The sequence below is a fragment of the Vespa velutina genome, chromosome 3 (genome assembly GCF_912470025.1).
Source record: "Vespa velutina chromosome 3, iVesVel2.1, whole genome shotgun sequence".
In the NCBI taxonomy this organism is placed as follows: Eukaryota; Metazoa; Arthropoda; class Insecta; order Hymenoptera; family Vespidae; genus Vespa; species Vespa velutina.
In genome coordinates this window covers 3,367,396-3,373,534 of record NC_062190.1, presented here as the reverse complement: position 1 = coordinate 3,373,534, position 6,139 = coordinate 3,367,396, and the positions used below count along the sequence as shown (strand labels likewise).

General features: G+C 28.1%; 1 long non-coding RNA gene across 1 annotated transcript; it reads right to left on the bottom strand.

The window, feature by feature from the left end:
- Positions 1-4,647: 4,647 nt before the first annotated feature.
- Positions 4,648-5,274, bottom strand: LOC124947619. Its single transcript, XR_007100455.1, has 2 exons — positions 5,223-5,274; positions 4,648-4,757 (listed from the first exon to the last, which is right to left on the bottom strand). It is a non-coding gene; the product is annotated as an uncharacterized LOC124947619 (long non-coding RNA).
- Between the last annotated feature and the right edge of the window lie 865 nt (positions 5,275-6,139).

The following is a 6,139-nucleotide window of genomic DNA, read 5'->3' as shown; positions in this document are numbered from 1 at the left end:
TTCCCTCTAGGACCTCCCTTGACCCTAGAAAACGTTACTTTCAGACCTTACCTTACCTTTTATCTCTATTCTTTTTCTTTCTCTCTCTCTCTCTCTCTCTCTCTCTCTCACACACACACACACACACATATACATATACTCTTATTGTGCCTACTTCATACGTAGGCATATAGGTCTCTCTCTCTCTCTCTCTCTCTCTCTCTCTTTCTCTCTTTCTCTCTTTCTATATGACGCCTACTCTTTCGAGATTTTCATTGAGTGACGACAAATTTAGAATCGCATCGTCGACAGATCACCATCATAGTCCCATGATATTCATTTCAACGTTACTTTAAGGTACGAAGGGTAACGGAATGATAAGTTTGGAATATACGTTAGATTAACTTTTTATAGTTTTTAGAAGCCCTTTTTTTCTTCATTTTTTTATTCTTCTTTTCCTTATTCTTCCTCTTCTTCTTCGATCGTTTTCGTTGTTTCGATTATTCAAAAAAATTTGGTATTTATTCCTTGGGATAAGTTATTTTAATTCGTGATATATGAACTTATATCCATTTGAATAAAAATTATCCTAAATGCGTGATACCTATTCTCTCTAGCGTCAAAATCATGCTCGAAGCTTTCGAGATAAGGAGTTTCCCTTCGAGAATTCCTACCAACGGAACGTTCAAAGGATGAGAACACGGTGGTGGAAGGTTGACCCAGTTGAAGCGGAAGTGACCACCGACCCGTGGCGACTCCGATTAAATGGCCGATTAAATTAAGTCACTTCTGTGCTTTGGATCATATGGATATGGGGGAAGAAAAAAGGAAATTATCTCATCGATCGAATATTTTTCATATCGTCTTCGACGATCGATTTGTATAAAAATCACTCATTATCAGCGAATGTAAAAATATCAGTATATTATAACATCATGTCTTTTACTTTTTATTATTGAGATTATAAAAATAATCTAAGTCAATATATTTATATTTTTTATATATAAGTATTTATGAAAAAATTCGAAATTTATTGTTCATATTATTTATATTAATATATAAGCATATTTATTTTAATGTGACATAATATACATGAATCGAAGTTTTTCAAGATTTTTTTTTTCGTTTAAATATAATTCTAATAATATCGAACGTAATGTTAATATACTATTTTCTAGTAATTTTCGATAGACATTCAATTCACTTTTTTTCTATTTTTCTCATTCTTCATAGATTTTAAGGAACTAATTATGGAGATAAGATTATGGAGATAGAAACTAAAATTGGAGATTAGAATTATTTTAAGTTGAGCATCCTAAAAAAACTATTATAGGAGAAATATCTTTTCGAAATCGTGCACATGTAATTTTATTTTTTGTCGACATTAATTTATAATTTAAATCGAATATAAATAATTTTTCTTTTTTTCTTTTTTTATTCATTTTAATATTCACAATACAACAAAATTCGCATATTGAATATTCGATATTTTCGATTTTTAATAAGACGATAAAAATTTCAGCAATTCGATCAATTCGATCATGCTCAGGAATCCTTATAAAAAGAGCAATGAATTGATTGCAATACTCATTTTTCTTACGTACGTACGCGTTCGTTTTACAATAAATTGTCGGTATCTACTTGGTGAACATGAACCGATGACGTTTATTACGAGAAAGGTTACGGCAACATCTGTGCGAGGACCGAAACGTTAATCTGCGCGATATTAATCAAAATTGTAGGAAACGTTCATTTTGGAAAACAAGGCTGTTACTAAATTAGTATCTATTAGCGTATGTAATTCGTTACATGGACACCTTCCTGATTAAAAGTACTTCTTTTGCAATTCGATTTGCTCGATAATATTTATGAATATTTCTATTCCTTTGCCGTTTTTTTGTTTTTTCTTTTTCTGTTTCTCTTTTATTTTTTTCACGATTAGAAAACGATATAACGTCAATATATGTACATATATATATATATATATCGTGAACACACAAGTAATCATATTTCATTTTTATTTAATAAATTAACGAGTCCGAGATTGTTAATTTTTTAAATAACTGAATTAATTGAAAATCATAAAAACATTTGCGATCCTTTTCGATAAAAATAAAAATATCTGATCAAAAAAAAAAAAAGAAAAAGAAAAAGAAAAAATACAAAAAGAAAAAAAAGAAAAAGAAAACTACTTCTTTTTTGTAATTTAATATTTTATTTGTTTATTTGCAATCCATTAATAATTATTTTATATCTTTTGCAATGTCAAATTAAAAGAATTTCCAATAAATAAATATATTTAATATAAATAATATTTTACTCTTATTCGCTTAATCATTATTATTATTATTATTATTATTATTATTATTATTATTATTATTATTATTATTATTATTATTATTATTATTGTTATTATTATTATTATTATTATTATTATTATTATTATTATTATTATTATTGTTATTGTTATTGTTATTGTTATTGTTATTGTAACTATTATTATCATTATTTTATTATTATCATTATTATTATTATTATTATTATTATTATTGTTATTGTTATTATTATTATTATTATTTATGAGTAATATTTCATTTTATTCACATTATTATTTGCCGATCTTCTATAGTGATTTTTTTACTATACTAGACTTTGAAAAATGTAGATTTTTTATATCAAATAACAGCAAGTAATTAATTAAAATTAATTTACGTAAGCCTTTCGAAAGATGCGAAGATGCGCACACGATTCTCATCGTTTAACGGTACGCTAATTCGCCGATAACACTCGTGGTGATGATAAAGTCCACTCGATGTCCATATATCCTCTCTCTTTCTTTCTCTCTCTCTTTCTCTTTCTCTCTCTCTCTCTCTCTCTCTCTCTCTCTCTCTCTCTCTGTCACCATCTCTCTGTCTCTTTTTCTCTCCCTCTCTCCTTCCTTCTCTCTCTCTCTCTTTTACTAACTCGCACTAAATTCACTCTCTCGTTCACTAGAGTTCGAATTAGAATCTCATCTCGAGAATTATTTGAAATTAGGTAGATATTTCTCATATTGGAATCGTGATTTTGTCCTTGTGTTGTTCCTTCCTTTTATTGTATTTTGAGTTCTTTGATATATAAATTAATTTCGATAAAAGTGATACAAACATTAGTCCGTACCGACATATTTAACGTTTAATAAATATTCCGAAGAAAATAAATCAGCCGTTTCGAATGATTGAATCACGGTATTATTATAATTATATTATTATAATATATATTATTATAATTATAACATTTAAATATATCAAATATATTTTAACAATTATTTCTTCTCAACGTTTATATATATATATATATATAGCAAATAATATTATATATAAATATTATCTATTAGTTTACAAAACAATTTTCAACAAAACAACATTTAGTTATAGCCTCTAAAAATGTCAAATTTATGTTAATTTTCTTGAAATTTAATACTACTTTTGACACACTTCAATATTATTCAATCGTGCGCGTTTATATCAAATTGTCTGTGAAATGAATATAAATATTTATTAAAATAAAAACAATAAACCACAAAAATAAAAGAAAAGAAAAAAAAAGAAAAGAGGGGTAACAAAATCTTTATAAATTTTTTATTTGTTGTTATATTGACCTTAAAAGTGAGGAACAATCAATCAAATCAATTGAGTGACTCTCGTATTGATTAATTATCCTTGCATAGTAGATGCGTGAACACAAATCTCACTGTCCAGGTACTTAACTCTCTCTCTTGCTTTCTCTCTTTCTCACTCTCTCGCTCTCTCGCTCTCTCTCTCTCTCTCTCTCGCTCTTTCGCTCTCTCTCTCTCTCTCTCTCTCTCTTTCTCTCTCTCTTTCTCTCTCTGTTTCATTCTCTCTTGGTTTCTATCGAAGAGAGTTTGTCGACCGTGATCAGCACGTCGACTCGTCGACTCGTTTGTAGAAGCAGCTGTTCGAACGATGTCCTCGGGTTATTGGACGATTTACCAACATCCCTCGATTACACCTACATATCAAACATTTTCCTTTATCCTCACGATCCAACTTCTATGCCTCGTGTCCTTTCGATAACTACAATCAACATGAAAATAAATTCGATCACGTTCTACGTTCGTATACGTTGAAATACGTTCGTAATACATTGAAATTCATTGTACATAGAAAAAAAAAAGCAAATAAGTTCGACTCATTGTCAAAATTAATTTTAATTAAGTGCGGATAAATCGTATAGATATAAAAAGAGATAGACGATTAGATTGTCTATATTGTGGCATGATTCATTGCATATTACTTTGTTTTCTTTGTTTTCTGTTTTCTCTAAAAAATATAAACGTTATTTAAAAATATTTTACAAAAAGTTAATATATTTTGATTAAAATTTTCTGGAATTTAATGTCATCGATATTTCGATTTAAATTTATTTCTACGATTATCTACGATAAAAATTCATTTGATACGAATTAATTTATCTGTAAGTACAAAATACGAATTATTGAATATCTTATCTTTTTTCGAAATTTTGAATGTAATTTTATTGATATTTATAATAACTATTATTAAACATTGAAATACATTTATCTTGAAATTAATTGTCATTATACAATATCTCATAATAAGGAAGAATAAGTTTCTGTTCGATCGTTATTTTCTTGCCTGAATTCTCTTCCTTCGATATTTTTTTTTTTTTTCTTTCCGGAATTAGTTTGTCTTTCATCTTTACACGTTGTTACGCCTGTTCATTTTGTCATTTCGATGGTGTCTCACTCTTCCTCTCTGAAAAGGCATTACGTATTACTATCGCGTCCATGATTACGTTCTTCCTACGTAGACATGTATATATATTCGTATGTTTATATGCATATATGTGTATGTGTGTGTGTGCGCGCACACGTGTATGTATGTATGTATAAATATATATATATATATATATATTTCGCATAATCATAAGAAAATCAAAGCCGATTGCGATCACGCGTTAATATACGGACGCCATAACATTGAAATTGAAGAGATATGCGAGAGGAGATTAAAGAAATAGCTAAAATATTAGCTCACCGTGTGTTGACACGATTGGCCTCAGAATAATACTGCCACATACCGAAAATAGATAAGTTACGTGAAACACTTCCTACGTATACACACACACACACACACACACACACACACAGATATGTTTCTCCGCTTGTACTTCTATATTTTCCTTTCTTTTTTGATATGTATTAATATGTACATACTCACCTGGATATTATTTTTACTATTTTTCATAATCTTTTTTTCTGGTACTACTGAGTATTATTTCGATTATTGCTTATAACTCGATTGAAATAAATCGTTTTTATCCTTTTCTTTTTGTCCTTTTATATAAAGAATATCTTTTTCCATTTGCTTTCTTTTTCTTTTTCTTTTTTAATATTTGTTTTCTTTAAATAATTTTTCTCTCTCTACGTATTGGTAAACTTTAATTAAAATTAGGAAAGATTTTCAGTATAATTAAATTATTAGAAATGTTCACACGTAATAGAATTAGAACATTTGAATGAGAAATATAGATATCCTATTTTTATATGCGGTAACGATTGGATCCTATCCTCGTTACGAATGACTTTGCAATTACTTACATTGTTATTCATCAGTAAGCCATTCAATTTCTCGCAAAGGAAGTTTCTGTAAGATCACGAGAATAGTAACTGGAATAGGCCAAATCGAATAACAATTTTCTAAGATCAAAGTCTTATTGATAATTCTTCGTTCTTTCATTAAATAATTATTGATAACATTTCAAAGGTTGACAATTAATGCAGAAAGAGAAATAAGAAGAATAAGGTGTCTCGATGAGAAACTTTCAATTATAGCGATCACCGTGGCCTTCGTCGTGAGACACTATGTTTCCTTAGTTTTATTTATTTATTTTTATTTCCTTTTATAGTGTTCGTCCAGTTGACTCGTTCGACTCGAATTCACTATAGAAGAAGGTAGAAGAAAAAAGAAAAAAACATAATAATAATAATAAGAATAATCTTTCACGACAATTTTAAAGAAAAATAGAAGGAAGAATAAAAAAAAAAAATTGAAAAATTTTCGAATACAAAAATTTATTTTAAAAAATACATTAATTGAACGAAACGATCGAATAACTTCCGCATTGACCGAATAAG